A 22,939-nucleotide genomic window follows, 5' to 3' on the forward strand; every position below is an offset into this window, starting at 1 on the left:
TGCATTTCTCTCTTGCTTGCCAACTTTGCTCTTTTTTTTTTTTCTTCTTTAAAAGCACTACAAGCAATAACACTGCAGATGATAGAACCCTTTCTGTTTTTTCTTGTTTTCTTTCCAAAAAAATGAATAAGCTTGAAGGGCATTATTTTAACTAGGCTCTTGTAATCCTTTAACTGGGCTTGTTGAAAATAAGACCCAGCACTGCCAGACACCACGCAGCAAAAAGCTGCTTAGTGCCAAACTCCTTTGCACCGAAGAAGCTGGGAACTGGCTACTTTTTCCTCCTGTTCTGTGTTTGAATGTGCTCCTTCTTGGGTCTCAGAGAGACCTGAACACCTGAAACCTGGTCTCTGACCCTAAAGATTGTCCAGGATAACAAACAGTGTCTCTCTTCACTGCCTCCAGCACAGGGTTGGCAGCTCCAAGGGCTTGACTGAGAGCCTGTAGGGTTGGTATTATTGTATGAAATCACATAGTGATGCGACACTCCTGGCTCCTGCTACAAGAAGAAGAGGTTTTTCTGGCCCTGATTGTCATACTGACATGCAAAATTATGTGGATGGAAGCCATATATCAACTGGCTTAGGTCTCAGAGCCAGACTATGAACTTTGCTCCTCTGTGCCCCTTCTATTTTTAATTTTCGGTTCTTTTTTTGTTAATACACCACTAGTGTATTCTACTACAGTAAAATAAATAGATTCTTTCATTTCAGGAATATTCAAAAGAAAGGGAGACATTTATGACCCAAAGGAACCAGTGCTCTCCATGGCAGTCCTTTTGCAGAGAACATCCCATCCAGTTTCAATATCATGAACAGACTAGAGCCATAGAGAATCAGGCTATCCAGAAACACAGGGAAATGGGACCAGTTGGGCTTCAAGATCCTTCTCCCTCTTGGCATTAGTTTGAGCAACCCTAAAACAAACTATGAGAAAGCCCTCTGCATTTTTGTCTCCATTATAGGAGCAGAGGGATCACAGAGCAAAATACCCATGCCTTGATTCTCAGAGATTGACTAGGTGATGAGGACAGACAAGATCATTTCCAGGGTGGCTCTTCACCTCACCCTTGCTTATGAGCAAATGGAAGGGAGCTGTGATGGAGATGCTGCTGGCTTTTCATCATCAGTCATTATAGTCCATGGGAGAGGCAGTGATGTGAATACATCCCATGGGCTGGGAAGGAAGAGACGAAATTGGAGCAAAACACTCAGAAAAGCACACCATCTGTCAGCTTATCCAGTGGCCCTGAAAAGCCAGATGAAAGATTCTCTTCTGCAAGTTTTAGGCTTTCCACAACCACTTGGGAAAAGTATTTCCCTCTGTAGGTGTTCTCAGTGGCAAATCAGTCAGACAGTGATGACCCCAGATGAGATCTTCTGGAGGCTGTAAGGAAACTGAACAAAGTGGGAAATAATAAATAAATCAATAAATAGCTTAAAAGCACCTGGACAGTGTACTCACACTGGATCAACTAGCTTATTTTCCAATTATAGTCACATGTTTAGTGTGGACTTGTCTCTTCACATAGCTCTGATGCCTCCCTTCATCATGGAGGTTCATCATCTCCAACAGTTTAAATGTGACCAAAAAAAGAAGAAACATTTCCTTACCTTGCTCTTGCCCTGATCATGGCCCTGGGTAGTTGAGACCTCTGAAGACAAAGGAGAAGCATCAATAAGAGCCGGATGAAGTTCTCAATCAATCACATCACAGAAGTAAAATGAACACTGTTGAAAAAGGCTTTTGCTGAATAGAGATAAGCTCCCCTCATTGCTTCCTTTTTGCCAGTCAGTTCAGCAGATGCTTACATTTTCCATTTACACCTGGAAGGGCTCAAGGGGAAAATATGACAAACTGGAGGAGCTACCTGTACGCAACTAGGAAAAACAAACAGGGCCTGGAGATAAGGAAAAGTGGGAGAGAAGAGAGATAAGAACTAAACCCTCCTCCTTCCTCTTTCCCCCCACTCCATTTCCTCCTGAGATCAGCAGAGCTCACAGTGACCTGCTTTTTGCAATTCAGGTGTAGGTGATAGGCACTAGTTGTCCAACAGCCCTGTTATTCATGTCAGCAAAGTGAGGTTTTCTATGTCCTCTAAAGACACCAACCCTGTCAGCCTGAATGCACGTGCCCTTATCCAGTGCTGAAACTGAAGAGTCCCATATTTGTAAGGGAAAGAGAAGCCACAGGAATTTTGAGCATCAAGAACAGATTGGTCACCAAGCCAGATGACAAAAAATCAAGCCATAAGAATCAAATTAGATGGACATCAGCCTTGTACCCCATTGCTGAGCTGAAGAACAAAGATTCTAGGGGTGGGTACCCCTAGAATGGGTAAGCATGTACTACAAGGTCATATGAGACACAGCTTACACATCTGGGCTTGGCAATCTGCATCACCCATACTGACTTTGCCTACTTAAAATGCCAAGCTGTGCCATTTCCTGTCTGAGGCCAATACTGTCCCTATGTTCTGTTCAATAGCTGTGTTTTTCTGCCCTGGTGTCTTCTGTATTACTCTTAAGAGGCACAATCAGTACAGAGGGAGACTCAGCTTCTACCTGTTACATGTGATGGTGTCAGGAGAGCTGGGATCCAGCTTGTCCAATGTAATACATAACCTCCATGCAAGCATCAGTGTAGACATCCATGGTACAATTCATCTGGGAAAGCACCATTCTCCAGACCCACTGTAGCTGCCTTCAGATCCCCAGCTGGACTCCAATTCTGATCTAAGAGGAATACAGAAATGCGTTCCCTCACTCCTCTATTTGATGAAGTCAATCTCTAGGGTAGATGTGGACCAAGGGGTGAACTTTGCCAAGTGAAATGATGCTTAAACCCAATCATATCCCTTTGTGCAAGGTTGGCCAATCCTCTTCCTGCAGCCTGACCTTCAGAAGCTTTCATTGATGGGTATGAATTGGCAGGCAGATAATCACTTCTACATCTCCAGAAATATTCCATCTGTCTGACTCCAAGCCAGAGTGACGAGGTAGATTGGCTCCTCCATCATCCAAATCTGCTACCCGCCCCTGTTTGAAAACCATGACCTTTGGGACCACAAAGTGCAATGACAGCAAAATTGGCAAGTCCAGCTGTCTACAGAAGGGAGTGCATTTGGCATCCTTGTATGTCTGGAAATGGAGCTGTTTGTACAGGGGGAGGGGAAGGGAGACCTGCCATGCATAAGGTCTCAAATCGATCACTCATATTAACATAGCGTGCTACAGAATAATGAGGGTCCTATTAACAAAGGTGACATAAATAAAACCCCGTTAGCTGCTTCACTTCAGAACAAATTGTTTTCCCCTAGGACCATGCTTATGGTCACAGGAATTTCCAAAAAACATTTTCACTTCCATACAAGTGTGATTTACTCGGGTTACTAAATATACACTGGTATAAATCTGTCAGAATAAGACAAGAATAAAAGGAAAGATGGACTTATGATTAAAGTACTGGAGTGGGAATATGGAGATTAGGAAATTTTTCTCTACTACAGATTTTTTTTTTCCTGGATATCAGACTTCTTATATCACTATTTATACTGCCATATTCCAGATCATGCAGATCCACACACACAAAATGTAAAACCCTTCTCCCCGTTTATGAAGTGGGCTCACTAGCTCTACCTTTTTAAGCTGTGAGGCAAGGAATAAGTCACATACTCCAATTATTGTGTATGCTGGCTGAGATGATTGACTTAAGTCTGATGAGTCGAAGGGATCTCAGGATGGCAGAAGAACCAATATAGTTTAGATAAGCTGCACTGTTTTGAACACAGGTATCTGGAGATCCTTGAGATGCTCTTCCACAGTCTCTACAGGAGCATGACTTGGCCACAGGGACCAAATGGTTGTCTCAAATCCTCTTCAGTGTTATAATCTCTGCACAAAGAGATGGTTGATGACCTGTCCCTGGAGACATTCAAGGTCAGGCTGGAAGGGGCTCTGATTACCTGATCTGGTTCTGGGTGTCCCTGTTTATTGCAGGGGAATTGGACCAAATGGCTCTTAAGGGTCCCTTCCAACTCGAACGAGTCTATGATTCTAATTCTATCTTGTTTTCAGTGCTGTTTCTTAGACAACTGAACTATAGCTCAGTGTGTCAGGGATCAGGGAAATTACCAGCACCAAATGTCTACAGCTTTGGAAAAACCTTGGGGTATGTGGTAAGTTAACATGAGCCATAGATGAGAGCTGGGATCTCTGGGATACTGAGATGGTGTGCTGGAACAGCTGCTGCAGCCAAAATGTTCCTGAAATGACCCCAAATTCTGATGCATAAGCAGATGAATTGAGCTCTGGGTGTGCAGCCCTAACCAGGCAAAGGAGAATTTGCCAGTACGAAGCCTCTCATAGCTGGGTGATTGAAATATTTGTTTTGGCTGAGGAAGGCTCCTATGACTGATCTGAAATCCTGTTATTTTGCTACCAAGAAACACATCTTATCTATTGAGTGTGGGTTCTCCCTTATAAAAACTATTACACTCTGTGTCATGTTTAAATATCCACTGGGACAGAGAAAGAAAGTTCAACTCGGTCAAGAACTGAAGAGTTCAAGCACATTCCAAAGCAGACCTTCTGTAAAATGAAATTCTATGTCCAATAGACCCTCTGCCCTGCCTTGAAGGATGGACAAGCTGACATCAGCACCCAGCACTATGGCTGTATATCAGCCAAGTGTCCCGATGATTTAAGGAATAGATAAGGTCATTTGGGTTTTGTTTTTGCACATACTGTGCAAGTTTCTTCCCATTTCTCACCTCTCAGTCAAAACATTTCATTTTGTATATGCTCAAATATAATTTTTTTTCTATACTTGCTCTTTTTTCTTTCCTTTGTTATTTTTTTCCCTTCGCACCACAAAGATCTGTTGGTTATGACCCCAGCTGATGTCACGATATGTTCTGAGTTGTACAAAACTATAATCTGGGAAATTAAGGGGTCAGAAAGAGGGTAAAAGAAGCTAATCCAAGACAATTATGGGGCACTTAAAACTGCTCCCAGCCATTCAGGTTTCAGCTCAGGTCCTACACAAAATATATTACTCATACAGAATAATGTGAGCATGGATGACCCAAGGCCACAGTAATGCACTGTGGCAGTTAACCAAAACAACAGCAAGATCATTATACCTTTCCCACCACATTATTTGCCTTTAGTATCCATGGAAGATTAATCATGGGACACAGCACTGGACTATTGGCTTTCATAGTTTGCTTCTCCAGGGTCACAGTAGAGATAAAGCACGACCAAATCACAAAATCATAGAATCACTAAAGTTGGAAAAGACCATTAAGACCATTAAATCTATCTTCCCCCTACCCCCCCTATGCCCACTGACCACGTCCCTCAGTGCCACATCCCCACAGGTTCTGTAACACCTCCAGGCATGGTGACTCCACCACCTCCCTGGACAGTTGTGCCACTGCATCACCACTCTTTGGGAGAAGAAATTGTTCCTAATATCCAACCTGAATGTAATCATTCAAGGGGGTTTGTTTGAATTAGCACTTCTGGTACACACTGAGTACACTCCTGTTTGGGCGGAGTGCTGGTTCCACTTGTTCCATTGAATTTTCTCAACCATGTCTGTCCCTCATTTCCCTCTCCTGCCTTCTACCTCTGCCCCCATTATAGAGACATTAACACAGCTTTTCTGCATCCAGCTCCGTACACAATCAGAGCAGGGTGTTAATAACAAACAGGCACCATATAATTAATGTTCCCCTTTGCAGATGTATCACTATGAAGTTGGCACAGCTGCTGCAGTCTGGAGGAGAGCTGACTAGTGAAGAAGCATGGTTTTTTTTTCTGCTAATAAGACCCTGAGCCACAATTGAGCAATTATGTTCTTTAAGATAAAATTCTGACTCATGGAAAGGACTCTTAAAAAAGCAGTTTGTTGCTTTTATTTTTATTTTATCCTGAGCTCTGCCAAACATCCCATGGTGACCTTCTTTATTCTTCCTTGCTCACAGTTAAGTGGAACAACAGCTCAAGGTCAAGAACAGAAAAGAAAGTGATTTAAGGCTAAGTAGAATGAAGTGGTAAGTTTCAAAAGACAAGAGATGAGAGAAATGGAAGGGAACCCACTTGTTAAATTTGAAACCGTGGCTGATCTCTGTTATCCCTGTGGCATAGAGGGGTTGCAAAAAGAACATTCTAAATTTTTCATCTTTTTCTTGGTACCCTTAACAGATAGGGAGATATGAGGCTATATAAAAATTCTGGCTTTAACAAGCACTGAGATTTAGTGATATACTGGATATGGTCCTGAACTTTGAATCTTGGTCTTTAAAATGTTTTCAAACCACGGTGCACAGCCTGATGGTCTTGAGATTGGGCAGCTTGGGTGAGAAGGGCAATCTGCCTCACCTGGTGCTTTGTGTCCTGAAGTGGGTGGTACTGAATACTGCAAAGGAAAGGTCCAGTGACCACATGAGGAGCCAAACGAAGACTGGGTTGACCACAGAGAAGATTTTCTTTTTGTCAACCAGTTTGCTGACGATTTATAGCAGATACATAAGAGCACCCAGTCCTACTCATTTTTATGCTATTTGCATAATTCAGGTGTGTGGCTTTCCCTTGTGGCAAACAATTGCACAACCCAGGATTGTACTTGAGCAACTTGAATTGCTTGAGTAGGGTAGCAGTAATGGCACTAAGTCTGATGGAGTTGAAGGAGAATCTGGACAACACCTTGGGGTGTGGAGCCAGGAGTAGGCCTCATCCATCCCCATGGATTTCTTCCAGCTTGGGACATTCTATACTATAAACTCTCCTATAGTGCCAATCAGCTATAATGACAGAATGACTATAGCCAGAGTGGTTACAAAGGAATCACCTAGAAAAATCCAAAACTCAAAAACAAGAGCTAGCAGTGCATAGGAAAGCCATGTTCCCCAACAGCATCTCCTAGATATCCCATGTCTTGAAGGAAACTGCAGTACTTGTAGCTTGATGCCAAATTTTCCAAAGAGATTCAGAATTAGGCTTCACCTAACCAAGGAATTACATATATATCCTCATATTCTGTCTTGATTTTACATCACGAAGGGGAACTAAATGATTCAAAATAACATGCTAACTTTAACCTAAGCAAAATGTGGATGTTATTCTTCATGTGTTTATAATAGAGCCACAGTGAAAAATACTGGAGGAAATCATGCTAAGAAAAGACTAAAATTATGAGAGAAAGTGATATTGTTGAAATATGCTACTAATGAATGGCCAGCAGAAATAAGCTAGTAACAAGACAGCCCCATGCAATGATGACTTTCAGTTTGTGGTAACCACTTCCTTAGTAGAAAGGTGAGCAGACCAGGTTATGCTTAATACTTGGTTACATTAAATTAATCTGTCATTTTCTTTTCAAAGGATCAGGCGAGAGTAAAGTTCTGGAAACTGGATGTTGATTTTGAGAAGGATAAAATCTTGGACAAATAAGCACTGATGCTCTGCATCAGAGTTTGATAAGGTACTGCCAAACAGGAGCTTGAGCAGACATCTTCTCCTGGCACCCAGAAGGCAGCCAGCAGCCAGAGACAGAATGAAACTAGCCACAGACTGATAGAAAGGGGTGCCAGGGAGGAAGGGCTATTGCCCTGGCAACACTGCAACACCACGGCATGATAGCCAAAAGCTTAGATAATAATCTCATGTGAGGCTTGACAACATAGAGAACTCTCACATGGGAGAGCCAGAAAATATTTAGATGAACAGAAGCCTGAGAACATCATCCAGCAGAATGAAGTCAATAGCAGAGTGGAAATGAGGTCTACCCCAGTGGAGGTGGTCTAAACTGGGAGAGGAAGACTGGTCTGAACCCGCTTGAAGTCATGCAATACTGAACAGACCATAGGAAACTGTGGACATTAAGAAATGAAGAGGGCACTGCAGCTTAAATACAAGATTTTTGAGCAGGAATTGGACCAATGTATTGAAAATTTAGTATTAAATGGATGTATAGAATGGGATTGGAATACGGGAAGGAAATTGCTCTGGACTCTGATCCTAAGGAAGGATATGATGTGTATTTCAGTACCTTTTTGAAACGTATCCAAAATTTAATGTTATTGGTGGGACTGTCCCTTCAGAACATTGTAGAATCTTGTCTTAAAATACTTGTAGGAAGTTCCTAGTGCTTGCTACCGACATAGGGGAGCTGATGTTAATAGCTAGGGTTCCAGTGGGTGAGACTTAAGAAGTGAATCAGAATTATATAGGACCAATTAAATTCTTACACGCAGCAAATGGGTACTTTGCAGCTTTTAACATCTTCCACAGTCTACCCGAGGTTCTCTTACTTTCCTGGTGTTTATTTTTTCAATCACCATTTTGAGGCTGCCAGAAAGGAAGAAAAGGAATTAAGAAAAGATGGAGTAAGAGAAAGGAAGGAGAAGGAATATTAATAGAAAATAAAACTACTCAAAATATTAGCAGGTGTTTACAATCAATCAGGGCCTAAACCTCCCAAGTTGCGTCTGCAAATTGATTGACCTTCCTTATAGGGCAGTTTTGTGGGGTGGAGAGCTTCGAAGCAATGGAGTTAAATGAATGATATGGCTTTGGCTAAGGGGCTTTTTTGAAACTTTTAGTTGGATTGGACATTCTCACTGACTACAAGCAGTATATTTGACTGTGCTCTGTGTTCAGTGGGAAACTTTACTTCTGTTGAGCAATAAAGTCCTGCTTCACTACGACGAAACCTCTCTGATTTCAATAGGAACAATAAAGATTTATAAATCTGCTCCCAAGAAAAGGAAGTCAGCTCTTTATCAACCAAAAGAGTACATGGGATTTCAGACCTACAGATGTGTTCAGGAGATAGTCACAGAACATTTGCAAATGTAGCAGCACCAATTGTAGAAGCCATTTCTTCTGTCTGTGAATTAAACCGTTCCAATGAATAGCACTGTTGCAAACCATCACTCCTGATGCCTTGAACTAAGTCAATTAACTTTGCACTGAAGCAGATTTAAGATAGCTCAGCTGGTCTGCTCCCTCCTTGGCACATTCTCAGCCCATTCTGGTACACGTACATGAGCACATCCTTCATGCATCAGTGTATCACAATGAGAAAGGTTTGAACATTTCTTCTCAGAGTGGGAAGCAGAGCCCTGATTTAGGAGCTCATAATCTCAAGGAAGTGACTACGCAAGCAGTTCTGGATTGGATCCTCAAACAACAACACAGTGGATTCTGACTGTTGGGAGCTAGGTAGAAATTCCAGCATCTTGACTTTTTTCCCCCCTAACCTGAGGATGATAACACAGAATATCTACTGAAATCCACAAAACAGCTTTAACACCTGGATGCCAAACTGATTTTAACATGCAAAAAAAAAAAAAACACTGAGCAAAAGGAAAATAATAATTCTTGTTTCTTGAAGCCAAAATTGTTGCTTCAAAATATGGATGATAGATGAGGAATGTAGACACTAAGAATTACCTGTCATTCGAGGGTCTGAAGTGGTATGAGATAAGGAGATGGAGGAACGTATTTATAAAAGAAGGCAGAAATTCCCTTTGTTTCCATCAATTCTTAAAGCCATTAAAGGCTATTGGTGGCACATAGCCTCAGTAGGTTTGCAGGTGGGTTGACCTGTCCTCTGGAAAACTTGTCTGCCATTACGGCTTATAGCAATGGCCTTGATAGTTATCGTCAAGATAAGCTTGAATTCAAGAGATGCATGTATCCTCCAGTTGCTTAGCTGCTACACCTCCTCTCTTATCCTGATGTGGATAAGCACTTCCTAGAGTGAGTCAAGCTTGCAAAACACAACCAAAAGGCAGAGGAAACAGGCTGGAAACCCACAGAGTATTAGTCCCATGTTCTCACCACATGCCAGCCATTCTCCTATATCCTCAGGGTTGCATGTTTTTCCACATACTGTTCAATTTATTATTTGCCAGTTCCAAGTATAGCAAATTCACAGAGTGAGAAAATTCTCATTTCAAGTTGGTTTTGGCTTCTCTCTTGGAGTTGGACTCATTTGCAACAAGGTTTTTGTACTTTATTGCAGCAAATGCCCACAGGTTATTATTTCGGAGATCCATTAGGGAAAAGAATCCAAGGGGGACAGTAGGCTGAAGGGAAGCCAGGAGAAAAAGAACAAAGCTCCTGAATGCATCATATTTTTCACCTTGCCATAAAAACAAATGGCGGAGAAAACCTGAGCTAATAAACACCCATTGGGAACAGGGTAATTTTTTCCCCTTTTTTTGGCTGTGACTGCTGAGGGGTTTTTTCACCTCTTTTTAAATACATGTAAATCATAGGAAAAAATGTATTTCTTTCACACTTGCAAGGAAATATCTTGGGCCAAATTACATCAGAAATGAAGGGGAAAAAAAAAAAAAGGAAAAAAAAAATTAATGAGAAGGCTGGTGAAATTTATTAAATATTGGGAGCAAGATAGATGGGTAGAGAGGCAGAGATATAATGAGAGACCGACAGATAGAGATGAAGAGACAGACATAGATAAGAATAGACATTTTGGACCTGGATTTGTGTAAGGTGCTGGACAGGCAACTACTAGCCTTGGAGATGCTGAGACAGAGGTAGATCAGAACCAATATTAACATACTGGTTAAATCAATAGGACACTTTTCTCTTGGTTTGCACAATTGTTTCTCCAAGTGCAATGTGTCTCCCAAGACACAAGATCCCAATCAGCTATCTTCCTTTTACTGCTTTTCCCTATGTCAACATGAGGAATAGAGAATGTGACAAGTTAATTAACTGTCTCTAGTAATTTTATTAAACACATCTTTCTCTAAAGACAGCATTTAACTTCTGTCATTTCTGCCTCAATTCAGCAGAAGGTGGGATTGATCTTCCAAGTCAGAAATGGTCACCTAAGCCTTTATGTAGTCAATGGTAAGAAATAACAACTCATCATATCTCAGAGTTGCAGCTTTAACTTTACATACATAAAATTAGGTAAGGAGGACATCATTCTGCTTTGTCATCTTCAGGTCATTACTTGCAATAGGATGGATAATACAGAGGAATCACACTCAGAAAGGAGAAATTGCCTTCACTGTTCAATCAGTTGCATATCCATAAATCAAATGCAGATTTTACGTGGCGTAATCATTCACTGTATCCAAGCAAAAAGGTCTGATTATAAACCATGTGCCATTTTTGGATGATTAAAACTTACAGTCAGAAGAATCAAAAGTACAAGTAGATCTTTTCTCTGAAAGAAAGAGACAAAATCTTTTAAAATTTTCTCTTTCAATGGAAACAAAATAATCCAAAAAAATTAGGAAAAGAAAGAAAATAATCATTCCTCTCAACCAATTTAATCAAAAATCACCTTTGGTTTACTCAGTTCTGCATTAATTTACATCAAGAAAGGCAATCAGACAGAAAAGCTGAGTAAACATATCCCTGATCCACCCTGCCCTGATGGATAGTACAGTCAGTATGTGTAAAATCGTATATTTTCTTAAACTGAAGGAGTTTTATCAACAATAAAAATCAGCTTGAAGCATAGACAGAAAGGTACAAGTCTCTCTTGCTCCAGCTTTACCCTGATCATAAGTGGCCACGATCTGCTCCAACTGCATCCCATGGCAATAGCTAGGGTAGGATTCGTTGGACGAGTTGTGGACTTCCTCATCCAGTAGCAACCATATAAACAAGGTTGGAAGAATCATGCCTTAAAAGTTCCTATTTCTCCCCACTGACTCTGAAGGCAGCCCCAAGTGGTGGTTTGTGCAGTGCAGGCTGAGATGAATGGGAGATGAGGGGCTGAGTCAAATGCAACCAACAGCCATATGGTTGCCTGTAATGTGCTGAGAACAGATGGATCAGCGAGCGATTTACAGACCTAATAATGCTATATGATCCCAGCACCATAATGAAGTAATATTATCCCCGGTTTGCAGATGAGGAAATTGAAGCAGAGAGAAGTGCAGAGCCCAGTCCAATTTCTGGCAAAGCCCAATTATTTGTCTGTCATTACCCATGACGAAGAAAATCTGGGAATATAACACAGGCCTTTAGAGCCTCAGCCTGATATAGGGAATCCCAGCCATAAACTACACTGTTATTCACAGGACCTGGATCTGGCGTGGAAAGTCTCTTGTTTTGCCCTGCAGTCTGCTTCATCACAGTAAATCAGCTCAACACACCCTTCCAGCTCTGGTTTTGCTGCAGCTCTGAGGACTGCTGGTTCTCTCATATCTTTCTGCTTGTGGGTCTGGCTTAATTCTTTAGGGAAATCCCAGAAAATGGAACAGTGAAATGGTCAAGAGTGATTCTGCTACTAAAAGTCACATTGCTGGCTTATCTGGGTGTGGTTGGTTTTGTACCTTTTCTTGCTTCATTCCATGTTCCAAAGATATGGACACCTGGACACCTCATGGGCAAACTACCACAGTCCCCTGGCACAGAGCACCACATCAATATAAGCAAATTGAAAGTATTTGGGTGGGCTGACTGTGCTCTGGCTCATTTATTGCCTGGCCTTTTGAACTTGGCTGAGTGCTGGCCAAGAGGAAGACCAAGTTCTGTCCCATGAGTTCCAGCTTGTTTTCCACTTACGTTGTGCATTCAATGACCCAGGTGAGAAAACAAATAGGTTGGGTCAGTATTGTACTTCTGGGGCATATGGCTGTGGGGGATCTGTGGGTAACAACTGGAATCACTGTGTCAGCTTCATGGCCTGACTTAACTGCTCACTGTGAGCACAGTGCTGTCAATCTCCCTTCTTCCATCATCGCTTCAGCCAGCTGATACGCGTTTTCAGTCCTCATGCCTGCATGCTGGGATGTGGGTTGATATTATGTTGAATGTAGACTAAATTATAGGCTCCTGTGGGCAGGGATGTTCCCCCTTCTCCTTTTCCAGCTGTGTGGTTTTGACACCCTCGTAACCATTGTGTAGCCACATGGTAAATCAGAGTAACAGGCAGCTCAGGCAGAAAAGCGAAGAGGTTCCCATCAGATCAGCTCATCGATCCCACTCACCTCGTGGATCCAGCACAAGGGAGCACGTGGCTGGGGCTGCAGGGGGGAAAGCGCAAGGCTTCCCTCTGCTGCCAAATTAGGTGTGACACAAAACCTCTGGTTTCACAGTGCTTTAAGTGGTCTACAGCTATGGGGATGCTTCTTCCATTCTCTCTTAATGCTAGCAAGTTCCCTATGCCAGCACTAACACTCAGGTGACTGCAGGAGGCACTGGATCAGGGACATCGTGAGAGTGTAGGATATTCCTACTCAGTATTTTCCCCTGGCTGAGGTTGCAGCCAGGACAGTTCTTCATCTGGAACCATGCAACCAAGCAAGGAGCACAGCAGCATGAGCTGCAGAGGAAGAAGGCCACCAATTCTATAGGCAGACTGACTCAATGCTTTCAAATGTCTTGCCAAACAGCCCTCCAAGACACAAGCTGGCTGGGATGCAGAAAGAAGATCTGAGGAGCAGAGCAGGCCAGCACAGCACAGAAACTTGCACAGCAAACCAAATGCTGAAGCACAGACAGAAAATTTTGTAGCTTCAGGCAAATGAAGTGTTTCATGGAGCCAAGGGAGGAGGCAGGTGGATTTACTGCAGATCTGTATGTGTAGGCATTGAACCTCAGCAGGGACTGTTTGGATGGTAGGTCTGTATGGAGGAGGAAACAGAGCAATGCTCCCACTGCAGGGAGAAAATGGGGAGGGAACGCAATGTGGAAACAGTTCAGGTCCTTGTGTAATTGAGGCCTGACATGAAACACATTTCATTTCCATTCACCTTCCTGGACATTGCACGTGGAGCAGAAAACATCATTTCCAAAGAGGTGCCACCCTTTATCCAGCCTACCCTCCTAAAGATTCCAAACCATCTGGGGAAAGACTCCCCTTGCTTCAAGCTGTACTAGCTTAGATTAGAGTTTGCCTCATACTATTTTATTTATTTATATATATATATATTTGGGGGGTCATTCAGACAAAAATAATGGTATTCTCATCTGTTTTGTTCCAACATTATTATAGGCTTTCCAATGGATTCCATATTGAGCCCTCGGTTATAACATTAAACCAGCCAGCTCCAAACCACAAGATGATTGAAACATTCTGGTTCAGCTGCATGCTCCAGCACATGTTAAACCAAGCTGCTTTAAATGCATCAAAAAAAAAAATCATGGGATGAATAAAGAATGCGGGTCAAAGGCAGTCACAGAGATCTGAGGTTGATAGGAGTGGCATTTGGAGAGGGCCACAGGGGGAGATGATATTCTTTCTTTCTTTGTGAATTTAAAGTAAGTTAAGATAGAAAAGGATGTGAAAAGATAGACCGTAGAACATTATGGATCTCATCGAGGTTGCCTGGGAGAATCTGGACAAATATGTCTTTGCCTCCAAAATTCACTTAGCTAAAATATGAAGAGCCTAGGACCTCCTAGATGACATGTGAACAAACAAATTGACAGACCTGCAGGTATCCATGAACCACATGGACCTACAGACCTCAGAACTTTGAGATTATGGAGTGTGCAACTGACAATGTGAGACACAAGATGCGTTCACTGATTTTTATTTAAAATCCCCTAGTCTAAAATTGCTACTGAAATATATCCATACTTCACAGTAAGGGTGGTCAGGCACTGGAATGGACTGCCCAGGGAGGTGGTGGAGTCACCAACCCTGGGGGTATTTAAGGAATGAATAGATGTTGTGTTGAGGGACATGGTTTAGTGGGAACTATTGGTGGTAGGTGGATGATTGGACTGAATGATCTTTTAGGTCTTTTCCAACCTTGGTGATTCTATGATTCTATGATTTTTCTTAAAAGAAAACCTCAAACAGCCAAGATTTTGAAAGCTCTCCTTAAAACATGTCAGGAAATAAAGAGTTGTGTTTCACCTCCATTGGACATGTCAACCTTGGGTGACAGAAATCCTGAAATCTTTGACAACTGAACTGGGTCAAAAACAACAGCAATTTTATTTTTTGGAAAATCATTCAACCAATGGATTTTTATTCTTATTTTATGAGGCTTTTATAACATGTTCTGATGCCACTGGTGTATGTTTTAATTTCAGGTTGTATATTTGACTGTCAGGATAAATAGGGATACTGGTGTATTAGTTACAGTGAAGTAATCAGCGTTGTGGTTTTGTGTCCTGTTGAGCTATCCATCACTCTTTCCGGGACTTCTTACATTACAGTGTTGATTCAGATCGAGCTGAGTATACACAGTCCTTTATAGCTTTTCTGGATTCATTCAAGACACCAGAAGTGATTTTTTTGGCCAGTGTAAACAATAGTAATGGTGAGCTTCAACTCATTTGATGTGGTTTTTGTATTTCAGTAAACTCACAGATTTTTATTTTATTTAATCAGAGTGAGAAATGTAAAAGTGACTGTAAACGTACATTGCGCTTGCATTATTAGCTGGGAATTAGTCTGAGCGCATTACATCAGCCTGAAATATTAATTTTTTTCAGAATTCTGAGCTCCCTTTTGATTTTGAGGCCAAGTCTTTGAAACATCAACTGCACTGAGCACTGATGACGAGGGCTGCTTTGAAAGCGATGCTTCCTGTTTTATTATGTTGGCCCATGACGTCAGCGGTGGATGTTGGTGGGATGGTAATGGAGGATGAATCTTCACAACAAAAATCCACTATATTTTTGTATGACAGGTGGCAGCAGAGAGACAACCTGACAAAATGGCATCTGAAGTGCGTATGAAAGGAGTGGAATTAGACACCTCCACGTAGATAATATTGCAACTGTTGACATCCACCAACTCCTGCTAACATTTATGGAAACCAAACAGTGGATGTGAGCACAGCATGGTGGTGGGTGGTGCGTTTCAGCTGTGGTGGCAGCAATGTGAAAGACAAGGCGCATTTTGGACAGCCATGTACAGCCGTCACATCACAAGATGGAGAGCTCGTGTTCATTGTTGGAGAAAATGTAGAGCTAATGGTGGCAACTACATTGAAAAACAGTGTTTTGTAGCTGAGAATCTGTGCTGTCAAATAGTGTTATTGCATTCTTTGTAGCTTCCATGGGAATAAATAGGATGTATTACTTATAGAGCAATCTTGGGAGACCTTTGCAGCATCTTTTCGCTGTGAATCTAAGCACCTCTGCTTCAGCTCAAAAGCCCAATTCTGCACTATTTATCTGCTTAGGTTCAAATTATCTCATATAATTTGTAGGCTTAGGGCTATGGGCTCTTTGTAGTTGATGGAAAGAGACAGCTGCAACTAGAGTTCAGTCCTTCCCCTTTGTAGGACAGGACGAATTGCTCCCAGGGGCTGTTACTCTCCATCTATTCCCCATACAGTATCCATATAGACACAATAGCTATCATGTAGTTTCTTCATTTAAGCATCTGCACTGAATCATAGAATCACAGAATCGAATTAAAGGATCACCAAGATCGTAAAAGACCTCCAAGATCATCCAGTCCAAAAAACAACCCACCAACTATATTTCCTCACTAAACCATGTCCTTAATTTCAACATCTAAATGGTTATGAGGTTGGAGGAACCCAGGTCTATAGCCCAGCTGTTTGCATCATTAAGGATCATTCCCCATTCTTCATGACCCAGCACGGAACAATCCTTCAGGTCAGCAGAAAGATTGAACACTTTTACTAGAAGTGGGTATTTATGCCTCTGGGGATGGAGGTTTCAGGAAGTGATGCTGAAGTGCCATCAGCCATGCAGTTCACCTCTTGCACTCTGTCAGCCCTGGCTCCACATTCTTTGCTCTTGGCCTCCTTTCTCCCCTATCCAGCCCAGCTGCAGCCCAAATTATGGAAGAGAGCTGGTGTGGAAATTATTTTCTCATGTACCTGGAGACCAGCATAATTTCACATTAGAAGCTAAAATTAAAATCCTATTATAATAAAAGCAACTGGAATCCCGAGGGGACAACATACCAAACATTAGCCGAAAACACCTTCCTGAGCATGCAAAGAAAATCATGAGGGAGAAGGGCATCTGTTACTAAGATCTGAGTGCAAATTCTTTCCACCTGCCATGGGCAGAAAGTCAAAAACCCTTCATTTGCTGCAGAGTGCCTGAGCCGCCCATCTGGATGACACTGTAAACTTCATTAAGTGGTTTCCATCCAGCCTGCACGGATGCTGTTTCAGCCCTGGCCATCAGCGGGGCTGAGGAGGCACCTGGGGATGCTGGTCCTGCTGACCAGCTTGCATTTCCCTGCTAGTGTGGAGAACGATGGAATGCTCTCATTTCCTGAGCAGAAACCACAATGGTTTGTATTTCTGTAGATTTATCGAAGCAGGCTAGAAAATCATTTGTTGGGGTGACTTGCAGCCACTACAGGGAGGGAGCTTGATGTAAAAGAGAAGAACACAGCCCTCAGTTTGCACCAGTAAGCTAAGAACATAAATACAACAATAAATCCTAAAAGTGAGGTCCTGTTGTGTTCCATGTCAACCATGGGCCTTAAAGTCCTCACTGAAAGCAACAGAGTGATGGCCATGCAATGCTTAGCAAAGCATGGAAATATACCCTGTATGTCCAAGGTCCCCCAGGAGCATTTCCAAAGGCAAATCTGGATCTCTCAGTCTTCTATAGCATTGCTTATACAGAGGCAAAGTTCCTTCAGATTTAGGGTGAGCTTAAAAAAGTAGGTTAGCAGAATAAGTGCACAAATAGTTATGCTTTCTCAATTGCTCTGGGAGTCTCTCTCAGAGCAATCCTATGTGTCTGGCCTTAGGCAGAGCAAATCCTTCCAGAGAAAAGCTTCTCATCCCTGCCCCAAGTGTTGGTAGGACTTGTTGGATCTGGTGACTAATGCAGTGGGGTGTAAGCAAGGACTTCATTATTCATTTGGCCGTAGCATTGCTCTGCACCTCTACACAAGCTATTGGACCACCCAATACCTCAGTTTTCCCATCTCTCATTTATCAAAATGATGTCTGAAAACCCCACGATGTAATATTTGTGGAAAGCACGATCTAAAAGCCGGGCTTTGGTATTAAATCTCACCCTGAGTCAGCAGAATGCTGAAACGCTTTAAGATTTAGGGTATGCTTCAAGTGTGCGTTGGGACTCAAACGCCTGATGAAGTGTCGTGCTGAAGTGAGAGGGATTGCTGAGCAGTGGTAACACGCTCCCAGGTCACCTATTGCACTTAATTCTTTGAGACTGACAAAGCGTAAGTTGGAACAAAGCCGAATTTCACTGCAGAGGGGAGGATGGGGCACTGAAGTGTCCACCTGCAAACCCAGCCCTCCATCGATCCGTTAAAGAAGGAGCACAGGACCACCAGCATCTGAACTCTGAACCTGTCTTAGAATTATTAGAAACAGGAGAAAGATCTTTAACACATATCAACACCCTGATTTGCCTTTGTGGTCTCGAAGAAGTGTGCATTGTTCTGAAAGCAAATCAAATCCCGTAATTTTGGACATGGGTTAAAAAAAAAATAAATCATATTCTCACTTAATCACCAAAATTTGGGGACTGGCATTTTTAAGAAAAAATCCTATTTCACCTCATCACTCTCTACAATGACCCAGAAGGACATTGTAGTGAGGTGGGGGTCAGTTTCTTTTCTGAGGTGACAAACAATGGGATGTGAGGAAACAGCCTCAGGCTGTGCTAGGGAAAATTTAGATTGGAGATTTGGAAAAACCACTTTGCAGAGAGGGTAGTCAAGCATTGGAATGGAACCTGTGAAATGCTGACAAGTATTTAAGAGATTGTATGAAAGGTGCTCAGGTGTTGGAATGAGCTGCCCAGGATGGTGCTGGTATCCCCATCCCTGAAGGTATTTAAGAGATATGTGGATGTGGCACTAAGGAACATGGCTTAGTGATGGGACTCAGTAGGTCAAGCTGATGGCTGGACCTGATGTTCTTGAAGGTCCTTCCAACTTAAGTGACTGTCTGATTCTGTGTTTACCTGATTCTGTTTGGAGGAGGCTGAATGGATATTGGAAAGATGAGAACAAGGAAGGTGAGGAGACAGTAGGGCATCACAGCTCCCCATCCCTTGGGTGGGAGGGAAGAGGAGTGGGATATAACTACCATGCACAGCATTCTGTAGGCAGCTGTGGAAGCAGTAGGTGATAGTTCTGACACTGATAGCATCTGTCTGAGCCAGAAGAAAGACTATTAGTGCCTGTATGTCTCCATGACACTTGCAACAATCACATGGGAGACCCAGGATGACAACCCATGTACCTTGGTTACATTTCTAAGACCAAACAGAAGGAATCCTGGCTACATATCAGTCTTGAAAGAGAGATGAACTTCATCATAAAGTGATTCTTTCTGGAATCTCAGTGCAATGGGAACATCTATTGTCCAAGAGAAAGTTCTTCCTCTATAAAATACTTCTTGGGAGTCCAGTGAAACAAATTCTCCTCTTTTCCACAGCTACAACTGCATAAAACCCAACACGATCACTAGACATCTGAAGAGCCAAAGCTAGCTCACACAGGAGTAGAAAATAGTCTGAAGACAAATATTAGCACTACTGCTTGATCACATAAGATTTTCATTGCTCTTCTGCAACGCTAATTCACAAGTCATCTTTCAATATACAAGCTTTCCTTCAGTATCAAATGCTGCATGGAAAAGAGCAATGAATGGGGAAAAAAACGTGCATCACAAGTTGTGGGAGTCCTGTGCAAAGAGCAGGGCCAATTTTAGGAATTCATTTTGACTTTCGCTGCCACATTCAGAGAAATGCTAAGCTTATTAAAACGCACTAATAGCTCAGCTGAGCTTATTGTTGTTCATACTACAGACCCGCTTTGCTGAATGTTTACAAATGAGCAGGTGATCTCATGTCCCAGAGGTTTACCGTTAAGTCTCTTACGGACAGGCAAAAGATGAACTGTAACAACCAGTTAACCATACAAGAACTCAGGTACAGAACATTTCCGTGCACATGGAAGATCACAGGGGAAGTTCCTTGTCGAGTTGTACCTGAATATAGATTTCTCTTAATTATCAACTTTGCATACAGACAAAAATGAATTCTGAGGTCCTCACAGAATCATAGAAAGGATCATCAAGCTACAACCCCCCAGCCACAGGCAGGGCTGCCAACCTCCACATTTAATACCAGAGCAGGCTGCCCAGGGCCCCATCTAACCTGGCCTTGAACACCTCCAGGGCATTCAATGCCACAGTCTTGCCATTGTATATGGTATAAGCCATGAGATGAGTTAAAGCTGACGTGCCCTTCAGGATTTGCTGTGCAGCATACCATAAAAAACTCAGCATTAAATGCTTAATATAGTGTATCAAAGGAAAAAATACAAGCTTGTGTGACATTACAAGGAAAAGAATGGAGGTAACCCAAGAGATTCACTTCCTAGGGAGAATTCAAGTACTGGAAACTATTTCACCAACCGTGGATTCCTTTTTCCAGCCCCTGGCATTCAGCTGCTTGGTTGTACTTTGAAAGCACAACAGAGATGCTCTCACATGGACAGGAGCCTTTGGCATTGCTGCATACCTGCAATTGCCATCTCCTGACTCTCTTTGCAACTTATTGGCTGTAAATATCATTCTCTGCTGTACATGCACATTGCCAACATGTGCTGCACAGAAGACATCAGAGGATTGCAGAGTATTTCTTTCTTTCTCAGAATGACTGAAGCAGTCCTTTCAGATACTATCACAGACTGGTTGAGGTCAGAAGGGACTTCTGAGTCCATCTGGTCCCCCTCCCTGCTCTTGCAGGGCCTTCCAGAGCAGTACACCCAGCACCACATCCACATGCTACAGATTGATAGCTTATAGACTCAAATTCATTAAGGTTGGAAAAGATCACTAAGATCCCCAAATCCAACCCCAACCCACCCCATTGTGCCCACTGACCACATCCCTCTGTGCCACAACCCCACAGTTCTGGAACACCCCAAGGGATGGTGACCCAACCACCTCCTGGGCAGCCTGTACAGACACCACACATCACCACTCTTTCTCTGATCAAATAACCAACCTGAGACTACCCTGGTGCAACTTAAGGCCATTATCTCTCACTCTAAGAGCTTCTGATACCATCATCCAGTTGTCCATCTTCAGTCCTTATTTCCCCCAGCCTGCATTATCCAGGATTTACTTAAAGTCTTAACAAACAATCAGAAAAAAATCAAATTCATGCCCAAACACAAGTTTCTTAATTTTTGGTGTTGAATACTTTTAACTCCCCTACTGCCAAATCATAAAAGGGTTAAAATCTGCGGGTTTAAAATTAAACCACTTGACAGAAGCCAGGCTGAACTTTTAAACCATTAAGCCAACACTGTTCCACTTCAAACAGGAGGCAGCTTGAATGCAGGGTGCTTGTTTTGCTGTCGTTGCCTCCTGGCTCACACACAGCTGGCCCAAGCACTGCATTTACCTTGATGAGGCAAAGCGCTCACCAGTGGCAGCACAGGTTGAGTAGTGAGCAGGGGGATGCTGTGCTGCTTTCACAAGGAGCTGGGCTGCTGGGCAAAGCCCCATTGAGCTGGGATGCACGGATGAGCAACACCAGCAGCCCCAGCAGAAGCCCCGTGCTGAGCTGCAGACATGCTGGTGTGGAAGCCAAGCAATATTTACTCTGCAAAGCCCAGCTGTTAAACCAATGACTAGCACAGTTATGAAATTAGTTTTTCCCTGTACCAGGCTGAGGTTTGATATTGCTCACACACAGCCAGAGGCAAAGGGATACCACTGCCACTGTCTGCCACATTAAAAGTTAAATACAGCCCGTTTGGAGGCTGGCTTCAACACTTGCTCCATTTCCTTCCGTAAGGAGTAAACCAGTGGTTTCAAAGCACTGGCTTTGGAAACAGACAGCTATTATGAGGCTTTAGTTCAATTACTTAATTGCCTGAAAAAGCTCCTTACACCACCCGTCTGAGGGCTGCAGAGTGCCCTGTTTATTACCAGGATTCAGCCATTCCACCAGGGACATTCACACTCTCATGCAGAAATATGTTTAAGTTCCAGCTATTTCAGGCTCAGCTCATCACTGCCACAAACAGACACTGGATTATGAAGTCACATTAAGACACAACACGATCTTGTTCTGCTCTGTGTGAGCCAAAAAAGCCTTCTCAAGTAAAATCTATTTGTAATTGCAATCTCCCTAGCATTACTTCTCAGCTTCTTAATCACAGAAACAAAAAGGTTGGGAAAGACCTCCAAGATCAACTCAAACCATCAACCCATTCCTCCATGTTCACTAATCATGTCCGTATTAATGATGGAGTCCCCAACTTTACACACAGTAAGAGACAAGCAAAGACCTTACAAACCACACATGTAAAAGGCCTGATTTACCTTAAAAGCATGCTTAGCTGTAAATAACAGTTGTCTCAATGAGGAATTAAGGACAACAATATTGTTTTGTGTGATACCTGCTGCGTCTTCTCCCACTGACATGACGTGGAAAACATCACTTGGGTCTCAGGCAGGATACTCAGGAGTTTCTAAGCACTTCTGGCTGTAACAGAAACAAAATTATACATTAAGATTTGACCAGAGTAAAATCTCTACACTTGTTTATCATCTGGCTGTTCAAGCATGAAGCATCCAAGCTTCACAGTCCATAGTCTAAAAGCTGGAGCAGCTGCTCCACACCAGCCTCTAGGACAGTACCAACAGCCACATACCTTGTTCACCCAACTCTCTGTCTAGCTGATAATGGGTGTTCATTGTGATGGCAGTCACCATCCCTGGGTGTTCCAGAACCTGGAGATGTGGCACTTGAAGACACAGGTCACTGGGCACAGCAGGGTGGGTTGAGGTTGGACTTGGTGATCTTCCAGCCTTACTTGTGATTCCATAATCATGTTGATAATATTCCTCAGTTAATATTTTGTCTATCCTACAACATAACCCTATGAGAAGTTTTAGGTTCTGCTCCATAGTAGGAAAAGGGAGAGGATAGAGCATTTTTCATCATAACTTCTTAGCCAAATAAATACAAGACAGAAG

General features: G+C 42.6%; 1 long non-coding RNA gene across 1 annotated transcript; it reads right to left on the minus strand.

The window, feature by feature from the left end:
- Window positions 1-1,587: 1,587 nt before the first annotated feature.
- Window positions 1,588-22,586, minus strand: LOC107308823. The gene is made up of 3 exons (XR_001552934.2): window positions 22,360-22,586; window positions 2,565-2,735; window positions 1,588-1,654 (listed from the first exon to the last, which is right to left on the minus strand). It is a non-coding gene; the product is annotated as an uncharacterized LOC107308823 (long non-coding RNA).
- Window positions 22,587-22,939: the final 353 nt, after the last annotated feature.

This window comes from Coturnix japonica, chromosome 2, assembly GCF_001577835.2.
Source record: "Coturnix japonica isolate 7356 chromosome 2, Coturnix japonica 2.1, whole genome shotgun sequence".
Lineage (NCBI taxonomy): Eukaryota > Metazoa > Chordata > Aves > Galliformes > Phasianidae > Coturnix > Coturnix japonica.